Below are 26,355 nucleotides of genomic sequence, written 5' to 3' on the forward strand. Positions count from 1 at the left end.
AATGTTGGATCGTGTTGCATAAAGTGGAGAAATTAGGTCAACTGTACCTAAAATTTTCCACGATAACCACCGGATGATAAGTAGAGAGAATATTCGATTTCTCGTGACACGTGAATGCGTCGATTAATTATGCATAGATAAATATTACACACGCGCACACACACACACACACACACACGCACGCACACACAATGTTTATATTATAAGATTTTACCATTTTACACGTCATTCAAGATGTACGAGTATAGAGTTCCTTATTAAACGAATTTCGAAACAAACTTTTTATTATTCAAATCTTTACAAAAATCTTCTCGATATCTAATCTAGAAAAAAAAAGAAAGAGAGAAAGGAAGAAAAAAGAGATTAGAACGTTAAATAACAAAACGATATCGCGTCGAGCGTAATTGATATACTGATTCTACTCTCGAATAAACAACAGTCTCTCGATAAACGCGGCTATGGAGTGTAGCCATAGTAGAAAATAAAGAGAAGTAAATAAAAAAAAAAAAAAGAAAAAGAAGAAAAAAGTAAAAATGCGTGTAAAAATCGATAGAAACAAAGCAATGTCGTAACTATTACGTTAGCTCGAGTATTTATCGATTACGGTGAAAACTGGTACGCATAAGTATAATTCCGTTTCGAGATAGGCGGCGATTACATCCTTATCGTTATATCTGCACCGTAATTGATCGAGCCGTAGATATCCTTTTATCGCGGGCTCGTAACCGTAGAATCGCCGTGAAATTCGAGCATGTCAAATCGTCGAAACGCGTGCAATGTAACGAGAGCGAGAGCGAGAGCGAGAAAGAGAGAACGAAAGAGAGAGAGAGAGAAGCTTTGTACATATATATATATAAAAAAAAAAAGAAAGAAAGATCTTTGACAATCGCAAACGACGCGTTTCATTGACGAGAATCCTAAATCCCTTTCATCCCTTTCGAATTACACGCTCGTTGATGGACCTACATACATCTCTCTGTCCGTCCATACATCTCTCTCTGGATGAAACGTTGACGTTGTCGAGAGATGGAGCGCGCGATGCGAAATGCAGGAAACACATCGCCCGTCACGAATTTTCTTCCCGGCCTCCGCGTGTCCTCCACGAATTCGATTCGCGCTCCAACGTCGACGAAATTTTCGCCAGTGTCAGCGAAACCGTGGAAATGATCCGAGGCAAGGGAGGAAATATTTGGCTGTATCCGGCCGTGGTTCGTTCCAACCACAGGGGAATAGTCTGTGTTTCGATTCGTGTTTCCGACTTCTCATCTTTTTTTCACCGCTTCGAAATAGAGGAGAGATGCTCGCTCTTGCGCGCTCGCATTCGCGTCGAATCGTTACGCGAGATATATCGCCAACTAATTAATAATCGAAGAGGAGTTAATTGTTCCAGATTTTGCTTTGATTTTCCTCTTTGTATATAGTGTCGGGTGGAACGTTTATTGATGATGATGATGATGATGATGATGATAATGATAATAATAATTCGATCAGAAATTGTTTCTCGTAGGCGAGGGAACAATCGTTAAATTGTTCCATTTCGTCGACCGTGTCTTTGTTTTTAGAACGTTGTTTCAACTCGAGGTCTCGTTTCATCCAGACAATCGTGAACGAAACTTAATACGAACGATGGCGATGATCAGCTTTTTCTTTCTCTTCTTTTTTTTTTTTAGAGTAATTTTAACCTTATCCAAAAATATCTTTGTCTTACCCAGTTCGAGTTCCTCTTCCTCCCCCCGAATTAAAACTCTCCTCGCGCAATTTCCTCGATTAAATAAACGTTCCGCGATGCGGTGCAAACGCAGTTAACTTTTTAAAGAGGGACGACACAGAGTTGTCACGCTCAGACGGAGAAACGAGAACGGAAATTATGTCTATATCGCGAGAGGAAGCATCTGCTGGTAGGAGATAGTATCGTTCCTTCGTTCCCGAGTTAAGTGCAGAGAACAATAATTTTATCGAACGAGTTTCCACGTTTCCTCGTTCCTTGCTCTCGTTACTCTCTCTCTCTCCATGCATGCAAAGTATAGCCTTTTATTTATTTGTAATGACGCCGGTATCCGGGCATTTGTCACACGTACGAGCACGTGATGTTATTACACGCGTGACTCGTATCGCGATTGATAAAACTAGAGCCAATTTTTCGCGAGACATTGTATAGGGGGATATCTCTATGATATAATAGAGGCAAATTCATTCTCTAGATTTCGTGTAAAAAAAATACAAATTACATGGTTCCCGAATTTGAACAATTTTCAAGTGCGACTAAAGTTCTTTTATTCTCAGATTAGATACGAATGAATTAGCGGTAAGTAAATGACAATAACCAAACGTATAATATAGAGAGTGATCTCTTTTTCACTTTAAAATCAGTTTTCGAGAAAATTGAATTTGAATATTCGCCAATTACGCCACTTTTCCTCCGCGATATGTACTTGTGATATGTACTTAATAATACCAAATGATTTTTTCTCACTTGAAAATTATCGAAAAAATTGAATTTGAATATGTACATTTTTCCTTATCTGCATTCCACGTATAAGAATAACCGTCTATCGAGAAAAAGTCGATCGAAAGGTTTAAAAAATTGTATCCTATATCTTCCACTTATTTATTCAAAATCTTACCCAACCTCGCTAATTCCAATACATACGTTCTCTCTACGTTCAATTGCGCGACAATATTCTATTCGTTCTCAATTCTTTTCTGTGCTCCCTTCTTCTTTTTCTTTCGTCGTCCCCCGATTACGAACGATCAAGAGGAAGATATACGCACGATTCAAGCAAACGTTAAATTCGTATCGACGTTATCGACAGGATTGATCGAGGATTCGGCTCGAATTAACGCGAATATTAAGGGGCACTCGGATCGAATTGGTTACGTGACGGGACTCGGGATACCGGGCGAAGGGAGTTTGAAAAAGGAGAGGGGAGGGGAGAAAAAAAAGGAGCAGAAGGACAGGGATTAAGTCTCATCGATTTCGCTCGATACAGGAGGACACGTTATTAGCTCGGCCTGATTCTCTACTTTGCAAGAAGAATGGGGAATTAGAGGCAGTTGATCTTGAATTAATCTTTCAGGAGGAAGGAACGAGAGGAATTTCACGAATGGCGGCGGCCGGGATTTAAATACGGACGAGACGATTTATCGATTCCATTTGCACGGCAACGAGTTTTCATCCCCAGAGCCGGAGACGAGGCCATAAGGTTGTGCTTTATAACGGGAGAAATTGGGATCGAGAGAGCGAATACGATCGAATAATCGAATAATCGGAGATGGTGCGCGATTCATATCTCGATCGAGCATGCGCGCCAGAAATTTTCGTCGTCGGTACAAAACCGGTTTGCGCTCTCCGCTCGCCTCTCGCGTCCAATTTTTCCTTCCGTTCGCGTCTCAAATCTCAAATCCCGTCGAATCTTTAATCCTTCTCCGCGGGCTGATTGAACGAAAGGATAAAGTAATTGTTTTAAACGCGGCTCGAAACCGGTGACAACCGGTGTCGCGTGGTATAAATATCGGAATAATGATTAAACGTGAATTGGAACGCAAATTGGAAGGGCGGAAATTAATCACGCGATACGAGGGCTTATTAATAATTTCACAAATTGATCGTTGGTGAAATTATTGGATACTTGATTGTTCCAGCAGCGAAAGGCCGCTCTCTAATCGAATTGCTTTTACGAACGCGAGTTACTTTCACGTTCGTTAATCGATCGTTGCAATTATCGTTCTATGCCGTCACTAAATTTCCACGAATCCCATTGTTACGTTTTGTACGAGCTTTCCACGATCTCTTATACGAGGGAGTATAAGAGGAAGAAGGAACACTTGTCCCTATATACGCGTATAATCGCGTATCGCGATATTTTGCGACCGCATCAAAACATAATCCTCGCTAATAAAGGAAACGATCGTCTCGATTAAATTGGATCCCTTAATCTCTCAACCTCGTCGAGCCCCGTAATGGCTCTTTAGTTTCGAAACTGATCCGCGAAATAGACAAATTATCCGCGTTCTTAACAACGGCCGACAGAATGATGGATCGATGATCGATGTTGTTTGAACTCCTCGTATCGTAACGACGTCAATTTGCCATCAATTTGCGTATAATCGATGCAAAAGGATGCCGTTTAAAGGCGTTCGAGAGCGATTCTTTGGATCCTCCGGTTGGAATCTCGGAAAATTCGAGGCCACGATTATTCTTTATCGCGATTTCCACCTCCTACTTTCCTATTTATCCGGCCAAAACGTAATTTCTCTCTCTCTTTCTCTCTCGAGATAGATGGAACAAATGTTGTTCCAAGAGGGAAAGAAAGAAGCGGAATTTCTCGATCGGGTCTGGAGATCTCGAAATTGGTGCCGGATCCTCCCGGAGACTGGCAGAAGTAATGGGCGCGAAATTATTCCGACCGTTTTACCGTAGGAAATTGGCGTGAATGCACACGCGAGCGAATCGGAAAAGCAGCTACGTACAACAGGGTTTCGGTTAAACTTGCAAACAACTGCTGTCATTTGCAGATGCGCTCGGGCTACGTTCGCGGAATATACCGTCCTTACCTCGCTACGACGCAAGAAAACGTGGGCGTGCGTGGCCGTGGCGCGCGTGCACCGAGTGCAAACCGGGCCCCTGCTCGAATTTCTCGGGGGGAACAGCGTTCTCGACCCGATTCCAAACAATTAAATCCGCCGTTTTCTTCCACGGAGCTAGCTTCGCAAAGAATTCATTCCTTCCTCGAGCTTGCCTCGACCGTTTGACGCGCCCGATCGATCAATAAAAATCTTTCACGGTATTAATACGTTATTCGACACGTGAATAAACGTTACGCACATACTTGGTCCAATTGAACGATCAACGCCGGTATACGGGGTGAAAAAAAATCCGCGTAGAAGTTTCTTAGCGGAGGTGAGTGGAAAATTCCATCGTTTCTTTCTTTTTTTACCGTATGTATATAACATCACTCTCCGTTTTATCATTTACGCGTCTCTTCTCCATCCATTTCCACGCGTTTCGTATCTTTTTCACGAGGAATCCCTTCGATTCGATCTATCAAAATCGATGAAGAATATATTTATGTTACGAAGTGTACACCAAGTATACGCGGAGCGAATACATTCACGATTTGTAAACATTAAGGAAAATATCCTGCGCAATGTCAATGACAAATTAAAGCTAATTAAAGCTTTTTCTACTCGACACGATATGTAAATTGTACTATGTGATTCTTGAACAGTTTTCTTTCCTTTTCGAATGCTTGAAAGTAACGCGGACGACGATATTCTTCTGTTCGAATTTTTGAACAATCGAGAAATAGCAAAACGTGACAGAACGCGAATGTCTGTAGGAAATATCTTCGTGTTGCAGGTATCCAGCAAGCAGTGCACACACAATGCATCGGATGCATTTGTAGAGAGGGATTACAGGAAAGGCTTGGTGACACGAGAGACCATTCCGTTATCAACGTTCTTCGAGCATCTTCATCGAGCTATCTCTCTTCATCCGGTGACGATAAGTCACAAGACTAAGTCGAGAGGGTTAATCTCGAAAAGGGGACTCTCCAACTTCGTCACGTCATCGTGGGATATCGTAGATCTCGTTTCCAGTGTCGTGAAATGTTCGAGGCGTTGTTCTTCTCTTTTTTTTTTTTTTCTGATTCATCATGGATAGAGCAGAACAATGATCTCGAATCGTTATAATCATTGTGTGGTATAATCGCATTTACGTCTTTTCTGGTGATTATTTATTTATTATAAAATAAATAAATTAAAATATTCATTCGACTGGGTTGCAGGTTGTTTCCAATTGTCATGGAAAAAATCCCTGGAAAAAAGAAAAGCTCAGCCTCTCCAATATCTTTTGTCCACGTTATCCTTGCATCTTTTGTAAGCTAAGATCTAAGGAAGATGGATACAGGTATGACATTTCCATGGAGCGAGCGTTTTCAACCCGAATGAATTATCGGCAAAAGGTTTCGTCAAACTCAAGATTTACGTGATCTTCGCCTTTCGAAAGTGATTTGTAACCTTAAACCTGAGCGCACGGTCGGCCGTGAAATTAACCACCCGGAATCCAGATAGGCGAAAAAACACTGAAAACGTGTTTTCTCAAAAGAGACAGATGTCGTCGACCGATATATAAACCTGGCCTGGAGCTGTGTAATAGCTTTTAAATGGAAACCACGCGAAACACGGTCGTAATCCATGCAAAAACCAGCCATTTGTCCACGCGAAGAAATCGATTCGAATAATTTTCGTGGAAAAATTCGCCGGATACGTGACACTTGCGGAGAAATTGCTCGGTCGATGGATCGAGTCTGGTTTATCGATCTTTCTGTCACACGTGCTCCAACGATTAACCGCCGTTTAACAACTTGAAAATCAGCCGACTAGCGAAAACGATTTAATTTCCCGTGTTATTTACCTTCGTTGCGGCTTAGTTACGAGCCTGCCATCCTTTTCCTCTCTCTCTCTCTCGCGCGCGCAGCACAAGATCGCAGCGCAAGCGCACGAAATTCCGTTATCAGGCGAAAATATCGCGATCGCGATCAATTGGCGTGACGCGCGCGTGTTATCGGGTAGAAGAGAATTTAAAAGACACGCTCTCGCGCATCCCTGTTACTCATTGTTATCAGATAATTCGGCAGACTCGATGGAGCTGGGGACTGATTTATCTCGCGCGACACTTCCAACACGCTTCTCTGACGCATCGATTATAAATTGCTTCGGCGTGGCCACAACTTTTTATTTACTCTGATTTAAATCAACATGTTTTCCCGCGAACCCGTTCAATTACGCCAAGTTTTCGACTCGAATATCATTACTTTTTTTCTTTTCCTTTCCTTTTCTCTTCTTTGATTAAAAATATCGGGTCGAGAAAAAATGCACGGACACTTTTGATAAAATCAACATCGACAATTTTCTTTTCCAAATAGAACTATAATTTATTTCCATCACTCTGTTACGTATTGTTTGTTACGCTCTATAATTTTCTTTCCAGATCGATAATTTTTTTGAAATCGATTTTTTTAATCGAATCGTCAAACGGAGTTAATCATCGTTAATTAACGGTAACTTTATCGAAAGTGAAAATGGTTTTTCAACGGGACGGGAAGCTGGAACGTTAGAAGGAAAATTATGGCGGCAAAATCGTTGTTCCGTACGAATAATTGATAGAAACGAGAGTAAACGTGGCCTCTGACGCTACGGGGAAAGATACGGGCGAAAGGGATGGGTGGAGGAAAGGTGAGGAACGACGCCGCCATTGCTATCGGAAATTGAAACGGGTCGAATTTATTCGGTCACCCCACGCCTTTCCTCTCTCGTAGATTCTCGTTTAACTTCTCGATCGTCGCCTTGCTCCAACGAAAATATTATCCACGGCTACACACGTGGATTCAAGAGCTTCGTCGTACGGAAAATTTGAGGAGGGGGAGTTTGAGCGAAATTCGTCGAAGCAGACTGCGAATATATATGTGTATATATATACGAGGGGAGGTGCGAACCGAGTTCGAACGATCGCAGTATTCCTCGAATACTGGATCACGGGATCCGAGATGTTTCGATGGAAACGGATGGCCTTTCGACGCGGGGAAAATATTTTCGGAAAATATTTAAACGGCACGATCATTTCGCGAGTGATATATTCTATCTTATCAACGAGCAAAGCGTTTTATATCTGCTCTGTCCTTGGCCACAGGAGGAACGCGAACGGGAAAATAACGGGGCAGACACGTCGACGCTGTAGAAGTACAGAGGATCGTATGCGTATCAGCCGATGATCCACAGAATACACGTGTTCTGATCAATGCTCGCGCCACATGCCAAGAAACCGACCTATGAAAACCGATCGACGTAAACCGCTTTGGTTGATTAGAACACGTCTCGGCTCGAGAACGTGATCTCGTCTCGATCGAATATCGTCGATTCTCGATGGGTTAGGGTGATTCGATCAATTCCTTCCACCCTTCCACTGACTGGAGAGGATTGTCTAATTAGATCAATCCGCCGAATATGTCTCGGGACGAGGTGAGGCGAGCTCGAGACGCATAACGATCCATCACCGAACAGGGAGGGGAAGGGAAAGGTTTAATTCAATTTCGAAGCCGCGATGGTTAGGCACAACGAACGATTAATTTGGTTGGAAAGGCGTGACTTGGCTCTCGATTCTTCGCGGCTTCTCTCAACTTGGGCGGGAAACACGCGGCGTACGCGAAAACCAGTTTAATCCGCTTACGGCTCGTCAATGTCTCTGCACCGCGCCGATAGAGAACTGCGTCTAATTTCGTCGATCCATCCGTTGCCAGACTCGGCAATTCTGTGAAAACGTGCACGATCTGTCAACCGTTTACGACACTCGTCATTATATGCGCGCCGTTTTAATTAACGAGCTACATCGCCGACCTTTTCCACCATTGCTCCCGATTTTTGGCAATCACCCTTCGATCCTTCCTTCAACTGTGTCGTCCAACTGTGAACCATATATTTTTCTGCATCAAGCAGAAATTTTGTTATCCGGCCGCTCGAGCTACCACTATCGCTTCGAGTGGCGATCGGCGAAAGGAATGGTTTGGATTCGAGACGCGAATACGGCGTCTCGCAGCGAAGGGAGCCGCGCAGGGACGTATCTAATTAGATCGATCCTCGTTTCGACGAGAATTTATCCCGCGGTATAACCCGAATGTAACGATCCATCATGGGCCTGCCTCTCGTCGTTTCGCCTGCGAAGACGGAGGGTCTCGACGGAGGAGGGTGGCGGAGCAGTGATCAAGATTAATCGTATGTAAATTACCAAAGCGCCACGGGGAAGATCCCAGGAGAGATTCAGGCCCTCGTATGACGCCGTCTCTCGCGAGGATGAAGCCATTCCAGATTTTGGTAATTGAAAATAGACCCCGCGCTCTGACAAATCTTCGGCCATTTGCATGAAACGCCGTGATCTCGATTGGAACGAAGAGGGCTTCGATTCGTCGATGGAACGATCCTCTCCATCCCTCTATACACAGTTCAGAACAATTCTCTCATTTCCTGGAATTGAATCCGACTTCTTTAAATTAGATCGAATAGGTATCGTTATTGTACCATTCATTGTAACTGAGATCTCGTGCATTGCAATTATCGCCTTAATGGACGAGAATTTCGAATTAAGGAAATAACGAACGGATGTCGTTTAAATGGAAGCTAAGATTTTAATCGTGAATACCAGGTTCATTAATCATGGTGGACAGGTTGGAGATCGCAAGAATGGGGCGTTTAACTTTATTTTGCTCAATTGGTTGGTTCGTTGAATTAAGATAACCGAATCGTTCAACCTTTAAAAACTAACTTTGTGGGAGTGTTATTTAATCGAAGGAGAAATAATTGTACGTTAACCGCGATACGTAATAATACGTGTAGAAATGTTTGTAGAAAGTAAATGTATGGTATTAATACCGGTGATTTGATAATACCATCGAACCGTGATAACGAGTTTCGCGGGTCTGAGAAAACCGATGATTCGCGTTATCGCGTTGATAAACTTTTGATGAAATGTATGCCACGCAAGTGGGTTAAGTGTTCGCGGTCGAGTCACAGCGAAGGGAGGAGGCAAAAGTGTCCCGGTAACGAGGCGAAGACGTGACTTATTCATCGAGGATTCCGTTGTTCCGTTCATCCTGGGCCCGCGAGTGACTAATCATCGTAACGGATGAATCGCGAGTACGGTGTACCGTGATCCGTGTTTGCAAAATGTGTAAAACGTCGCGTAAATTTCGTTTCGTCAATGAAATGTTTTAACGACGCTCAATATTTCGCGATAATATCGTTTTAATCGAATAGATATTTCTCCTTCCCTCCTGCTGTCCGATTCTTCTTTTTCCTTCTATTCTATATTTTTTCCCCCTCTTTCACGCGTCTATCCAAACGCGTATCTACTCGTGATAATTTCACGTCGTATTCGCCAAATACATTGCTTTTGAAATTTAATTACGAGCCATTAGTATTAACGCGATTCCAAGGTAAAATCGGTCGGTTTTTCGTCCAACCCTCGATGATTCACGGCCTATCGATTCGGCCAAGTGACGTTACACGAGCGAACACGATGCGATCGTTATGTTATATTGTGAGGAATTTCGAAATATGTCGTGACACGATTTCTTCGTCGCGTTAAACTCGTAGCCGAGATCGAGAAACAAATTAGTGATCGTTACGTAACCCAGTCGTCTGTGACTATAAGGGAATTTTACGTAAGTATGATGCGAGGCGATTAAAGATAATGCGAGATCTTCGATCTTCTCGTGTTTCCCGTCGTTTGTCACAACGTCGTAAATCGATTCGCAAAGAGAATTGCCGCGGATTGAACGGATTTGATCGTCTCGCGCTCGATTCGTTTCGCAAGTTTCGAACGAGCAACTTCTCGCCTCTCTCGAAAAACGATCGATCTTCGAAAACATATTGCTCGTGATGATCTTGAAAAACGATTGCGTATTACGAACCGAGAATAGCGATAATGCTAATCAAATAGGACTGGTTAATATGTAAGGATATAGAAGCAAATAATATTTTTGGGGGAGAGATGCAATTTGATGACGTCAATAATGTTATCTAAATCGCGAATGGAGATCGCAAATAATCGAATTCGACTCGCCTCTTATCGCGCCACGCGTGATTTTTTTGATGGAATTTTATTTTTCCATTAATTGAGAACCGTTGTAGCGTGTTTTCGAATATATATATATATATTTTTCGCGATAAGCTCGTATAGCACTATTTCACATTCTCATTCATCGGTTTCAGCCCGTGGAAGATTGTTCGATCAACCGTGAACGTGAACTCGTAGAATAAACATGGTTATTTATTAGTGAATAAGTGAAAAACGAATTATGTAATTACCCGTAACCTCGTGGAAATTTTATCGCCAATTCTAATTTCCGATTGGTCGATTCCCAATCTTCTTTAATCTCACAATATGGCTTATATTTTTCTCTAATAATCCATTAATTATATACCTTTTCTGCAAAGATTAGATTATCTCTATTCGCGAATCTTTCTTCTTCACCTACCTTAAAACCGTCTACTTATCAGCTGCTTACATAACGAGTCAAAAGTATTGTCATTTTTCAAACGACAAATCGTAGAATAACAGTGTCGATCAGAATCGCGATACGAGAATCCCCACTCCCATATCGATCTATTTTTATACATCGTTCCGATCGAATTAACGATTCTATCCAAAAATTTTCCATTATTAAACTTCCGTTATTAAACCGTTCGAATTTCTTTTTTCGTTCTTTCTTGATCTTTTTTTATCGTTATAGGACAACGGTTTCTTCTCAACTCGATGGAACCTCGAATATGGAGAATACACGAGCACAAAGAAGAGAATTCAAAGTTCTTTGTCGTAACTACGTAAGCGTTTCAGTGTATACAGTTCCGTGGGAGAACCTGACACTTACGATGGCATGCACACCGGCGGTGAGCAGACTATAGGCAACGCACACACAGGCAAGCACGCAACATGGCAACCGTGGCAGGACGTAGACGATGGTTATACGTAGAAGTTCCAGTGGCAGGGGGTCAGTGTAAAACGGCCTTCTGTCCGCAACGTGTCGAACGTCGTTCCTATAAGCTCCGTCTGTTACCGTGGTGTCACTCTTGTTCGTTTACAAACACGTTTCGCAAATCGAAACGCGTGAGATCGTTTCGTCGTTAGGTAACACGGACAGTGTGTCGATCGTCGAAACGTCGTCGTGGCCATAGTCGATAAAACACGCTGACTCGCGTTGTACGAGGATAAAAGGTAAATCGATGGGACTGCTAGAAGCGAAATCGCGATTTCCATGAACGAGGACATGCACGACATGCCAACGTTCTTCCGCGTACTTCCTGTATGTTACTCCGCAGGACGTGATGCTTCTCTTTGTTTCGAAATGGCTATCGATGTATTTTTCCTGCTAACGAGTTTACGCGACTTTCGTTGGTATTGGGCTTCTGTTTTATTCCATCTTTTAAAGAGAAATTGAAATTCCATTCGATTGAACGTTCATATTTTTCGTATTATTTCGTACAATATTTTCTCTTTTATTTTTTTCGTCTCGTTAAATCGAGATTTTTCGTTTGAAAACGAAATACACGCTACTCGATGTTCGTTTCCTTGGGATACCGCGTTATCGTGTCTGCATGTCGTTTACTCAGATATAGTACATTCGGCATATTTACTGGCAGAGCTGCCGTGTAACGTTCAGCATCGGTGACAGAATTAGGCGATCTCTCTGGTAGCTTCCAGAAACGTACTCGTCGCGTCGAGGACGTCTGCTTCCCTCTACACACTCTCAAGATTCACGAATGCATACGAAAGAATTCTGTCGCATTAAAAATCTTCACGAATTAAATTTTTACAGGATAAATACAGGATAAATGTCTCTTGCAAAATCTCTATTGGCAGAACTTTTGATTTCGCGATGGATTTTCTTTTTTCTCCTTTTTCCAAGAACGATATATTCAAGCATACAATATCATTGGCTTGTTACCATTCTCGCAACGACGAGAATACGAGACCTCGTGTTTACGTTTTCACTCGCGTGTAGCTGTTTTCATGGAATTTAAATTTTGGCCAGTGCTCGGAACCAGTTAGTTACTCCAGCCAGCATAGAACACGACCAGGTAAAATTGTTCTGTGTTGGATCCTGTCCCGTACTTAACCTTGCGCCTGTGTGCGTGACCTGTTCCGTTGGATCCGTGTTTAACCTGGTCGAGGCACGTAACATTAGATGTTATGATTTTTAAAATCATTATGTTTTAAAAATGCACGCGATATTATTCTCTGCGATGAAATATCGATTTTTCTAAATCCGTTTATAACGGATATTTACTTATATTACCTGTTTGAATTTCGCGCGCTTTGATTCGTACGCCCTCGTACGGTCGATATTTTATTTTTTCAGTTAAGTCGTTACTGATCCACGAATAAGCGGATGATCGTTCGAGAAAAGACGAAAAATGAAAAGAAATGTCTCGATTCGAGTTGGGAAGAGCGTATTCCTGTTTACATTGGACCATATTCTTTATTAATAACGATAATATCGCCGAAAAGAGAGAAAGAAATAAGTAAATAAAAGTTGAAAGATCGCGATGTTTTGGCAACGAGCGGTGTTGTGCAATTTGAAGAGCGTGTAATCAGCATATAGAAACCAAGTATCGACTTTCGAGACAAAAGTACCATCGATTCGGCTCGCGAGCACGTAGAGGCACGCGATACAAAATGCAGTGGATGTTTTCCGAATAGCGTCAGCTAAAACGAACCGCTCAGGATCGTGGAAAGGCTCGTTCCAATCGCGTTTAGAGCTGCGAACGTGTAAACATTCGCGATCCTTTGCCTACCTGGGATTCGTGTACGATGCGCCCGTATCGCACATAAAATGAAATTTGTACAGGAAAGGGAGATTCGATCGAACGAAGTAAAATAAACAGAGGCGTTGTACAAGAGATTCTCCCCTCCGTATTATGTTATACGCGCTGTTTGTCGTTAAATCCATTCCATATGGGAATATAGTGTTCATCGAGCGTTCCAAAAGCGAGATTCGAACGCGTGTGAAACGGCCTTCGCGTGGAAAATAGCCCGTCGACGATCGTGAATCACGCGAGATAGCGAGCTCGGGAACAAGCTCTTTTCGATCGTCGAAACAGGAGGAATCACCTTCGAAATCGAACGCGGTTTTATCTGAAAGCCCACAAATCTTACGTCAGTTTGATAGCCGGGTACAAAGGTAGCTGCACGCCAGCTTCGAAATCCATAGCCGAGGCGAGCACATACTATTATCTTAAACCCACCATATATTTTACAAGAGTGTAGCTTTCGCGACACCGGTTACATAGCAGGTTGCCATTTCGCAAAATGCACAATACAGTGAGTACAGATGTATTGAGACGTAATAGCTACTTATTGTATTCACGAAGAGAAAATTCTCGAGGATGAGCTAGGTATAACACAAATTCCTAAAGAATCTATTTAGAGAAGGAGATTTCAGGCCGAATCGCTTCAATGCTCCGGCTCTCTTGAAAGCATTATCGCCTTGTCCCCACTCCGAGTCGAGACCCTTACAACCAGAGATCGCTCGTTTCAAGGCCTAGGCAGCATGACGTCAGGTCATTTACTTACTATTATAGATATCATCTGGATATTTTCATCATATATTTCTTTTTTGCCAAAGAAACATTCGTTTTCTGTCCGCGAATTTGACGTACTAATCGATCCACGTATATTTCAAATTGTCGTTTCTCCGTACACAATCGCAAAATAAATCGTTCTACGGAACAGAAAAATATTTCTCGAACACGGTTGGAAGCCTTACGTAATCGTTCAGATGGCATACGAAAGCACGTTATCTCGAGATTTTTCTCCGTGAGCTACGAAGGTAAACGAAGTCGATTAGCCGGGTAGAAACACGTGGACGTGATTTCATTCGTTCATTGTCATTCTCGTCGGATGAATGGCCGCATATTTTCCTCGCGGAACCCATATATCTCGCGTTGGGAGCGTCGCTTTTGCCAATGGACGTGTGTCGCATGGGAACACCTATGTTCCACGAACTCTGTTGGCATTAGAGTTATTTCGCACGTGCATATGTCCGTTTCGTTTTGATCGACTGAAAATAAAATCATCTCGAGATGAATGAAGATACACGGGAGAAAAAAAAGTCTCTCTCTCTCTGTTGCCACGTATGTTCTTCACGGTCGATAGGAAAGTTCCGCTGTGTCTCATCGTACCGCGTCATGTCATTTGAATGTGAATCGCGTTCAAGGAGCTCTGTTTATGACACTCGATCGAAGATAATTAATATTTCTAAGAGTACGAATGCGATTCGTGATTCACCTCGATTAATTACGGCCAATGTTGCCAGCAAAATTACAGCGAAACTAACGGGGTGAAGATTTTTTAAATTTTAGTTTAGACTTTATCTTATTTACTACGTTGCCATTTATCCGAGCAGCGTTACTCTGAAAAATATAACAACATGGTAAACAAAAGCGCGGTAAACTAAACGTTCGGTTTAGATACGCCATCAGGGACACGATATGCAAATAGAATTATGCTCGTGGCGATTTTCCATCGAAGGCTACCGTGTATTAGTAGGATCAAAATTATTTAGAGGATCGAATCGGTCACCGGCCAATATTTTCCGTGATAATGAATTTTGTTTTTGGGTCAAATTTGATGATTCGTTCGCTGTGAAATTTATGTATATCGTGAATGATGCATCATTTTCGTTCCTGACAACTAATTAAACAGCCTCGTCACTTTGGTCGTGAACATTTGTTCGATTCAACTTTTAAAAACCGCACGTCGATTTCCCGAAAAAAAATTAACAAAAGCCAATATTTAGTTCCAAGAATTCTAGAATTCGTGCTTGGCACGTGGTTGCTTTTATTCCATGAAACACTAATTGAAAAAGTCACAAATAGATTAATGAATATTATTTCGACGTGTTCAAACGTAGCTCGTTTTTGAAACATTTCATATGAATTTACGTAATGAAATTGACGTCAATGATTTAAAATAGATTTACGTTCTATTTTAAACAAAAACATATTCTTTTTTTGAACGAAAATTGAATCATCAGGAATGGTGGAATGAAGTTTTCATTCTTTTATAAGAATTTCCATTCTCTAAATTAGACTCCACTTGGGAAAAAGTCGCTTTCGGTCGATCGTCGTTTACTCGATTGGTAGACCATTCTAGACCCCAAAGATCGATGCCTCTCGTCTGACTTGTGTAGAAAGGAAAAAGGATAAATGTACCGCGCAACGTTTCATCGCTGATCTTTTTTCATCCTGTTTTTTGCACCTTAATTTTACATCCTGCAGCCCTGCTCTCGTTCGTTTAGCTCGTTTCTCAGTTGTCTTATTACAGATAACGATAACGTATATCGAGTCAGGGAGATAGATAAAAATAGGAGTTGCATCCTTCGCTAATGGAGGACAGTTTTATTGCTTGTGAAAATGATGGGCAACTCTCTTTCGGATTTTTCGTCGTAACGCGTCCTGCGTTTCAATTAATACAATATTGCGCGAAATTTGAATAATGCATCACGTAGTGCAAAAAAAAAAAAAAAAGAAAGGAAAATATTCCAATAGGGTAAATGTCCAATAGGAATAAAATTACGATAGAAGGATAATAAAAAAAAATAGAAAGCTTTGTGGGAATTTTATCGAACAGATAACAATCAAGTCAAACAATCTTTTATCCGTATATCGCTATATATTATTCCTCCTCTTTTCCAATTGTAAACGTCGCGTTAATCCGTGCAAGGCAATAACGAGTCCTTCGAACGTGGCTCGCCTCGGCCGGAGGATTTCGTTCCAAGATGCCAGATGAAAAATGCGAACGACAGTTAACGCGTGGCGTGGATACAGGCGCGCATAACTCGGTATCGCGCGGACGCACTTTAACAACAGACCGGATATCGTGATTTCTGCCTCCAAGAATTTCGTATCGATTTAATGACGCATCCGTTTCACGAACCAACCGTTATCGATTTTATTCCCGATGCTTATCCTATTCGTTCACTTCGCGTGTTTTTACAATCACCGAGAAATTAAACATCCCATCATTTTCTTTATTTCGACGCGATGCCGCCTTGTCCATTCTCCGTTTTAAATCGAAAATGAATAAGACAAGCGATGATTAATCGAATCACATTTCGCGCAAGCACTTGTGAATTTCTCTCCGCGATATTAACGGAATAGTTGTTGCAAAGTGATAGTTGTTGACTCGTAATCAGCCAGTCGGAGTTCTAATATCTCGCTGCGGTTTCCGGCTCGTCGTTACTCGAGACACTGCTCGAACACGATTACCGTTGTTCGATTTCATTTCACAACGATATCATAATAATATCCATTTACGATACCAATCTACCCATCCATCGATATCATCGATATCATCGTTTCGGTTGATGAACTTTAAATGCCTCTCCATCCGACCAATTTACGCATCTCTCGCAATTACACGTTCATCGGGAGCAGCAGCTTCTTCAACGGTTTCTTCCTCCCTCTCGATCCTCCCTCTCCGTCTTCCTACGTCTTTCGAGTAATTTTAGGCGATCGAGAAGTCCCGACCGCGTCCTAATGGTCGCCGCGCGACGGTAAACGTGGAAGGGTAACCTCTATAATTTGCTCGGCGCGCACGTATGCATGGAGCGCAGAAAACAAGCAGAGAAAATGATCGTTGGCCTAGTCGAGCCGGCTCTTTTCTTGCTTTCTCAAATTCGTCGCACCGTTTACCGTTTTCTTCTTCGTTCATCGATCGCTTCCGATTCAATCGTTCTCTCAGCTCTTCGGCCTTTTTTGATTTTTCGAAACGCCTCGCAGGAACGAGTCACGTTATACACCGCGCACTACTTTCGTTATATACGAAAATAGAACGGGTGTAGCGCCGATTCTGGTTCGAGTTTCGCTGGTTTTACGGCGTCAGTCCTTTTCTGCAACGCGATGTTTACAAAACGTCAGCACGAGCGGAGCCGATGCAATGGCTGGAATCCGCTGCGGTCGCGCGAGTTTCCGGCGGAATCTTAAAATTTCGTTCGGTCGAGCGCGCGTCGGCCAACTTCCCGGCGAAAATCTCCTTGTGCCAGACGCGTTATAACGGTACACCATCGTGTTGCCTGCGCCTGCAAAACTTGGGAATAAATCTTTGCGCGCAAGATATCTACGAATTCTATCCTACTTCTCAATCCGAATGAAATAGCGTCACCTTTCGTTGGAAAGATTGCGAAATCGGGCAAATTTCTGGCCGCGGCTGTTAAGCAAGTTTTACAACAATCGCGAACGATTGGCCTATTCTGTTGGAGGCGATCGATCGCCGTTGCAGCAAGACCTTTGCATCGGTGTGCGTGCACCTTTAAGTACACAGCCTGGAGATACACGATCGATCGTTGCGGAGGTCGACGTACCCGCGTTAACTTCAACTTTCGCGCAATTTATTGTCCTGTTCTTTTGAGGGAACGGTCGTATCGGTTGGATCGTATCGAACTCTCGCCGTGGACTTTCTTGGAATCGTGGCCAGCACGAGCCAGACAACGTCATCGGCAAAGGTCAATTAGCGGTAAAATTCATCACGAAATGAAGCAAAAAGAGAGACTGGTGAAACGGGGAGAAGGAGAGAGAGAGAGAGGGAGAGAGGTGTACGGTTCGCTGATCACGATAATCCTTACTTGGAACTAAACTTCCACGTTGACAACTTTGTGAAGTTTTCAGTTCTCGTCTGGAAATTGATCAAGTCTTTTTTCCTTTCTTCTTTTTTAATATCCCAGGAATTTAGAACACAGGCATGCGCCACGTGTATATTAATTTCGATTTTTCTTGTTTTGCGTCATTACTTTATTTCATTTTCGTTCTAATTCTAAAATTTTCTAGTACAATATCACGTGCGAGCGGAATCGTATCGCTCGAGAGAGATTTTATACACATTTTATGCAAGCAATTCGCTTTCATCTTTAAACTTAGGAAAATGTAATATTGCGCCTGTTTTCCACCTCGACTCCCCATTCGTGAATAGGGGATTTAGCGCGTTTTATTTTCATCGTGAATATTACTCGCTTTAATCGCCCGTTTTTATCTTCCCGCCATTAATTTGCCGATAATAACGAGGTTACTTTTCAATCACGACGAATTCTTTTCCCGTGTTTTAAAAGCCCACGTAAACTTGTGTGTCGCAGTGCGACGATTTACGTTGCTTCGACCAAACTGGTCGCGTTCCACGGTGTGTGCAGTGTAACCAAGCAACGTGGTGCATAATACGTCGGTGCATTTATCGTCCACTGTCGTCGTTCCGTCCAATCGTTTCGTCGATCGTTACTCGGCCATGCCAGAAACACTTAGAGAGACTTTTAGAAAAGTCTCGCGGAGGGGATCGGATCTTTCGTCTTCGCCAAGTCACTTTCTCCGAACGCAATTTCGCAAGTCCGCTGCATTTTCGGTCGAGAGAAAGAAAAAAGAGGAAAAAAAGAATCGATTTGTCCACTTTCACCTCGACGCGGACAAAATATTCGACGAAAAATTGTGTATATGCCTCTGCATTTCGCGTGAAATAATTCGAATAGGGTAAATATTTTGGTGGAGATTGGTGGAAAAGGAAATCTTCCGTGACAGAGACTCTCTCTTTGGAACGGTTCTCGGTGTCTAGACGCACTCTCGCGTTTCATCTGCCCGAGGCGTTGTCGTCGTCGTCGTCGTCGTCGGGATTCCTCGGCTCGCTCGAAGGGAAAACTGAAATTTTCCCCGACCACGGTGCACCAAAACTCCATTTCCCCTTTTTCCACTGCGTCGACGTCGGTTAAAGGGGAGGGAAAGTTTTCGAACGCAGCCTCGAGGTGGCAAGCAACGGGATTCGGGATGATTGATAGGAACGGGCAGCTTTGGCGCGCACTCGTATCACGATACGGAGGATGGAAAATATGAGCTGGATGGAATAAAAATTCACCTGCGATTCAGATGCAAATGAAAGAGGCAGAGTTGCCGCCGACTTTTAAACACTTTCTCGCTTCCGATGATGCGTTGTTGGAGCAGCCAATACCACTTCGAGAATCGATGCCCGATCGCTTTCAGTTTTCGAATTAAAAAGTCTTCAACGCGTGTTTTCCAATAATAACTCGTGGGTTCCCAACAAAAATTTCCTTCTTTTTTTCTCGCGTAACAAAATCATCCAAAAAACCAGCATTCTCACCTTGGAAATTTTATCGATCGATGGCCACAACATCGCAATAACGCGATAGAAGGAAAGAATTTTTCACGCGTGCGCAGCTGAATCAGGTGGTGAATTAAGATAAAAGCACTCGTTCTTGTTCTCACAGATATATTCGTGCAAACAATTTCCGACCAAATAGTTCGTTCCCTCCCTTCTTTCAACTCGGATCGAGTCGAGCGATCAAACTCGTTCTCGGAAAAAGAATTATTGACATTGGCATTTTTCTGTTTATATAGATTATCGTGCTCGTTAATGGCTGCCAGGGTCGTCGGCTAGAGGCCGTTTAGCGAAGTTTTCGAGCTGCCAGCGCGATAACACAGCCCGTACCCGATGAGTGTAAGTATCGATCATTCGTTCTCGATCCACGAATTCTTCTTATTCCAAGAATATTACCCGTTCTTTTCTAAATTCCCTCGCGATCGCGACTCGTCGTTGGCTCATCGCGTATTTTTTCGGCGATCTCGCTCGAATTGCTCGCGCAAGAAAAAAAGGAAAAACGGTTCGATTTCCACGCGACGATTTCCCCGATAATTTTAAAGCACCGGCGATGCGCGAGAAGCTCGGTAAACTCGGGTTTCGGTGTCATCGCGCCGGCAAAGTCGGCGCATCGAATTAAAACGACCGGTCGAATTAAGTCTAATAAAAGCTGGCCGGTTCTGCGTTCGAAGCGCGGTCATTTAGCTCGGTTAAAGCGATCGGATTCAAGAGAGCAACCCGCATAAGAAGCGCATAAATTAATTAGAACGGTCTTAGAAAACAATTGCGTCATATACGATGCGATATCGCGCGATATAAAGCAAGATCGTGTGAACCGAGGGGAGGGGAGAAAGAGAGGAGAAGAAACGTTTGAAAAAAAGATACGTATTGATACAACGGTATATTTCTACTTTCGAAATATAATACTTATTTTAAACTATGAACTGATTTTTCGAGGGGGAGGGGGAGAAAGAAAGGAAGATTGGCGTTTTTAATATATATATATATTGTTTTCTTGGAACAGGTTAGATCGGCAGGCGGACACATGGTGAAGCAGAGGAGGTTCATCGGCAATACGAACAACAAGATGATCAACATACGAGAATATTTATAGGTTTTTTAGGTGAGGAATATACACACATACATATATATATATAAACATATATATATATACGTAACGCACGTGGTGGCCGTATCTGGTTGGTGGAGGATCGGTGAACCGATCGAGCGAACAGGCGGATCGATCTGCATGAAGGAGAGAGCGCCGTGTCTGGGTAGTAGCCACGACGACGTAGCCGGTCACGTTTCGATAGTCGACAAATTGTAACACGTGTGCGCTGGCCAAGGTATACGGAGTGAATGTGAAATAAACGTTGGACGATAGATTTCAGAGAACGACGAGGAGAGAGAGGGTAGAGATACGCGTCCATGCTGTGGTCAGCCTTTGCAACGACCACGCGACGACCCGATTTCCCGTTTTTTACGTAATCCTTAGCGAGATGTTTGATTTTCACGCACAGGTAAGTGGAATCACGTGTCATAACTGGCACACGCGATACGAATAATCAACTCTGCCTCGTTTTCAGATCCAATTTTCGTACCGATGTTCGTACGAGGGACGAGTTTGAAGTCGATTTATCGGTGGAAAAGCGAGTCGATGTGACGTAAAATACGTGGACGAAAAATAGAGAAAGGAAACGGAGTGGGAAACATGATTTCTCCTTAACGCACTGTCGCCCGAAACACGCCGATCACGAATTGATAGCTACATAGTTGTATCGTTGTTCCACTTGTATCTGCCGCCAGCGAGTTGGCGTTCCGTTAGACAGGTACCATCCACGCGAGATACTTTCTAATGATACGCCTCCGTGAAGTTTGCGCGAGGAAAAGGGATAGATTTTTCGTAAGGTGTCTCGCCTCCTCGTTTCTACCTTCGAACGCAGTGAAAGTGAAGTCTCGAGGAGTTCCTATTACGTACAACGTTCGTCCTCGCACGATCGGCAAGACACCGTGGAAAATTTATAAGTCAGCAGGACGAGAGAACGGCGAGATAAATTTTGTCCTTCTTTTCATCGATATTTTATCCCGCGTATAACAATTCTCGCTGAAAGTGACGCGAGTCTTTGGTAATTTAGAAAGTGAAATCCGACTGAATGCCGTTATAGACAAAACGGGACGAAAGAAGCGGTCGTTATTTTTCACAATGACACCGAAAAGGAGGTTTCTTCTACCCTTCTGACCCGAGAATCGGAATTCCAACGACGCGAAACACGCGCGGATTCTCGAGGTCGATCGAGAATTCGACCGGAGAAATATTTGGAAAAAGGGAGGAACAAAAGGCGCGATATTTATTCGTTTTTCACGCGAGAAGAAATATCGCGTATGCTTTCGAACAGAACGATACGAGATCTTATGCTTAAATATTAGTTAAACTTAATATTAGTTGATATTAACGGTCGAGCTCGTTGAACAGTGTTTTATCATCATTTAACGACTCTGTTCCAACTTGCGAACTTCCAACTTCTCGTTGTTAACGTTCTCGTCCTCGCGAAACGTTACAAATGGAGTATCATTTGAATTATACGATTACTGATTTTTCTCAATGTGCGTCTAAATCCGTGAATTTTTTGTTCCAGGTTTTTCTTAGGTTTACAGGGATTCTTCTAGTATTGGTATTAAAAAGAGATAGAGGATAAGCCAAAGCGAACCAGTGATATTTTTTATGCAGTATTTTTCTTCCATTATTACGAGCAAATAAAGCGAGCAAAAGAGAAAGAACGAGAAACGAGAGTATTTTGATGAAAAATATAAAATAAGGACAAAAGAATTGATATTTATATATATACATACATATATATATATATATATATATATTGGACGAATTTACGAATTTATAAACACGAGAGAGATTCTTTTTTTTTTTTAACTTGTTTCTACTCGACTCGAGAGCCGACATCGGCAGGTTTTCTTCAAAATGGTGAGTACCACGAAGCGCAACATCTGTCTCATTATTTATAAACGCCGTATCGCTTCGAAGTGTGTCGTACCCTTGACATTTTCTCGCAAACAATAATCGCTATTACTCCAGAGAGAGTTGGGGGGAGAGCGTTGGTTGATATTTTCGAGGCACGATGAGCGTTGAGAAAAGAAGAAATAAAAAAAAAGAAAGAAAGGGAAACGAGCGATGATAATCGTGGCGAAGAGTCACGAGGCTTTCAACGGAGGCTTCGATTTATACGAGCCTGGTGGACGCGATATGTTGGCAGCTAACGCGATTGTTTCGCTGTACCGATGCATCTCGACTCGGTTCATCGCGCTTAATTATAATTAATGAAACGACCTATGGCGTTGCCTGGATTTATTTTCGCGGCTCATTCATCGCCGATAATTGATTCCACCTGTAATAACCGCATGGAAGGATAGAGAACACTCGGTTAGCTCTCGTAATTTTTCGAAATCAGAAGGTATAAATATTTTTAAAGAGGAATGATTCGGCGATAATTCGCTTCCGAATCTAACCGGATGTCGCGAGCCTCCTTACGTTTCGTACATGATTCGCCGCATCCGGCTGATTCATTAGTTAATTCGAGCAAAATTCTACGTATTCCCGGAACAGGACACCCGTCTCCTCATCTGCGTATCTCTGCCAACTCCGTTTTCCGGTCGAAACGAAACCAGTGAATACCCTAAAGATAGCGAAAAAGATTGGACGTCTCGTTGAAATAGATTTCATCCCACCGCGATTCTTCCTCGAGCCCGAAATAACTCGCACCACGAATCATCGACGTTGAACCGATGCACCATTCGACTCGTCCGCTTTTCAGTCAAACTGAAGCTCGAGAAACTCGCAGCAAACAACGCTTACGCGCACGAGAGTGAAGTATCCACCATCTTAAAAAGCGAAACCTTCCCAAAAACGTGCCTCGTTCTCTCGTTTCCTTTCTCGAGAAGGGAAGTGGAAGAAACGCGCGACACAATAATACGGAGGAAATGAGGGTGACCCCGATCTGAAAAGCAAATGAGCGCGCGGCCACGTGGAAAACTCGCGCGTGTCAGCGGTTTTCCATATCTCTGCCCACCGCCTCGCCTCGGCTTTTCCGCGCGAGCTCGATTAAACTCCGCTTCGACGAAGAATAATTAGCGGTGACGCGGCTCGCGAGACTGGTATTAATCGGTTCGGAAATAATAGATAGGAACCGCCGCGGAGATTAAACGGGAGGGAAAAATTTATGCGCGGATTAGCGGCAAGGGTCAAGTTCAACGCGTAAATCTAAATCAAATCTAAATTCGGTCCAACGAAATTCGAAATTCAGGCGATTTTATTTGGAATTGGAAAGATATACATAATCGCGACACAGTTGCGTGATAAGCGAGGATAAGTGTAAGGATAAGTCGAGCGCGGAAACGAGATGATGAATTGCGTCTACGAAACCGGGTTTATTAACGTTAATTTGCTCGTGGTTTTTACCAATGGTTACAATTGATGAGAGCGTTATTAGGGAGCGTTGAGGGAGAGAAGGGAATCGATTGATGATAATTTATGGCTCGATAACAGAATTATTGTTCAATAATATAGGTGATATAGGTGAGATAATCGTATCGATCTTTGTTCAATTTCAGATAATTCTAATTTTTCCTTTTCGACGTATTTTCGAGATTCCATCGTTTGTAAGTCGAATATTAATAATCCTTTCGCTACCAAGAACGAAATATCTCGTCTTACGAATAGATTTTTATTCAAATTTATTCTCAGTAAAGAAGTTAAAACGCTAATAGCGTCGAAAACTATCTTCTTCTTTTACTCACGATTCGAATCTACTTACGATTCGCTTAATCCCATCGCTAACGCCGGGCACAATGACGACGATAATTTCGTTTAATTAGCGAATGCTGCGCACGTGACGGGTTAGAAAAGTTGGAGGTCGTAGCGAAAACCTTCCAATTTGTCGTGGAATTTGTTTCGTTCTAGATATGCTTGTTTCAACCAGTGTGCGTTTCCCCGTATTGTCACGTCATGTCCCCTCCCCTCGCGCACTCCATATGCAGCTCGTATGGTGACTGATTGGATTCGAAGTACGATCCGTCGTTTGTCGCGATTCACTCCCCGCGCTGATGGATTCGCTGTCCCCTCCTCCTCCCCCGTGTTTGCGATTTGAAAATAGTCGCAACGATCGGAAAAGGTTTTTTTTCCCCTCCACTCCCCTCCCGATCTCTGGCGGCACGACGTGTTCTCGCTTTTCGAGTTTCCGTTTCGTTCCAATATCGGGGGGAGGGGAATTGAAACGCGTCGATTCGATTTCTATAATACACATTTTTGTTTTTTAAATAATATATCGAGGTCGTGGACGGGACGGGACGTGTTTCTTCGTGTATTTGAGAAGAAAAAAAAACGATCGATTTTCCGAGCGATTCGTAGAAATCGTCGTAGAAATGGGTTGATCTGTATCCGTAGATCGTTGTACAGAAATATCGCGATCTAATCGATTCGTACGTATTATTATTGGAATTTGGATTTCCGATTCGACGATATTCCTTTGACGAATACGGGAAAAAAGGGGATATCGACGAGTAACGAATAAATAACTCGGTTGAAGGCGGAAGAAGCTGGGAGAGAATGGTGGTCGGCGATCGAAGATTGGCTTCGTCTCTTTTTGTTCGATCGGAGGGGAGTTATGATTACTTTCGGGTGCTTGGATGAAAGAGGTAAAATAATGGATGGATAGATGAATGGATGAATGGATGGATGGATGGATGGATGGATGGACGCGGTTCCGAGGAGCCGTCCCAGTGAACTGGAGACGGTGCATTCGTTTCGAGCGATAACGAGGATGATTTTCGTCGGGTTAAGCAAGCGATAAAATATCGTCGCCCATCAATTGGTCCGTTTTCATTGCCTCTATTTTTCACCGTTGTAATCCGTCAATAAATCGTGGAGGAAGATAAACTGCCACCGCACTGCCGCTTGCAAAAATAGGAGCATCGTTACAGAGTATCGATGACGAGAGTTAAAAACGGAAAGGAAATAGTAAAAAGGAAAAAGAAAAACGAGGGGGAGAGGGAAGAAAAAGTGGAGGATTATTCGCCGAGAGTTGGACAATGTTCGATTCTACGGATTGCACGTATTCGCGCCATATATCTGTAAGAGTTCGCGACATTTATTATTTAACCGCGTTTTAACCGTTTCGTTCGAATTGGCGCGAATCGCTCGAGCAACGCTTCGACTTGCTCGCGTTTAATTCAATTCAATTCATCGCGCGAGGTATCGGCGCGTGACGCGCGGGCAAGTTACAGAAGCGTGATAATTCGATGCCGATCAATTTTTTTAAGGTCGAGTAGGTCCACGAAGCGATACGTCGCGAAATCTCGTGTCTATTCTATTTCTGATTCGCTCGACACGGTTTACGAAATCGGTCGGTGAAAACGCGACGCGGCTATATATTTCGGGCGCAGTCCCGGTTTATTTCACGCGGTGGAAACACAAACACCGGCCGCGTTTCAATAGCGAACGGCGTGGAATTATCCCAACTCGTACATCCTCTAGCGGCAAAATTAACAAACTTGGCTTTCTTTATTGCCCCTTTTCGACGCAGTATCAGACTACGGTGGACGATTTTATCGAAATCGAGATGGATTTAACGCAGAGCTGGCGAGAAAACGCGTTAAATTTACTT

General features: G+C 43.0%; 1 protein-coding gene across 5 annotated transcripts in view; it reads left to right on the plus strand.

The window, feature by feature from the left end:
* The first annotated feature begins 9,534 nt into the window (after positions 1 to 9,534).
* The window catches only part of LOC108002801 (multidrug resistance protein homolog 49), a 57,288-nt gene continuing 40,467 nt past the window's right edge, over positions 9,535 to 26,355 (plus strand). For 2 of the 5 annotated variants that reach the window (XM_062071351.1, XM_017064675.3), the window contains exons 1-5: positions 11,533 to 11,767; positions 19,945 to 20,044; positions 20,709 to 21,204; positions 21,271 to 21,513; positions 22,321 to 22,661. The gene's annotated coding sequence lies outside the window, so the exon portion shown is untranslated. Of the gene's footprint in view, positions 10,215 to 11,532; positions 11,768 to 19,944; positions 20,045 to 20,708; positions 21,205 to 21,270; positions 21,514 to 22,320; positions 22,662 to 26,355 lie in introns of those variants that run through there. The other 3 variants (XM_062071352.1, XM_028669209.2, XM_062071353.1) reach the window with 3 other exon arrangements.

The sequence above is a fragment of the Apis cerana genome, linkage group LG2 (genome assembly GCF_029169275.1).
Source record: "Apis cerana isolate GH-2021 linkage group LG2, AcerK_1.0, whole genome shotgun sequence".
In the NCBI taxonomy this organism is placed as follows: Eukaryota; Metazoa; Arthropoda; class Insecta; order Hymenoptera; family Apidae; genus Apis; species Apis cerana.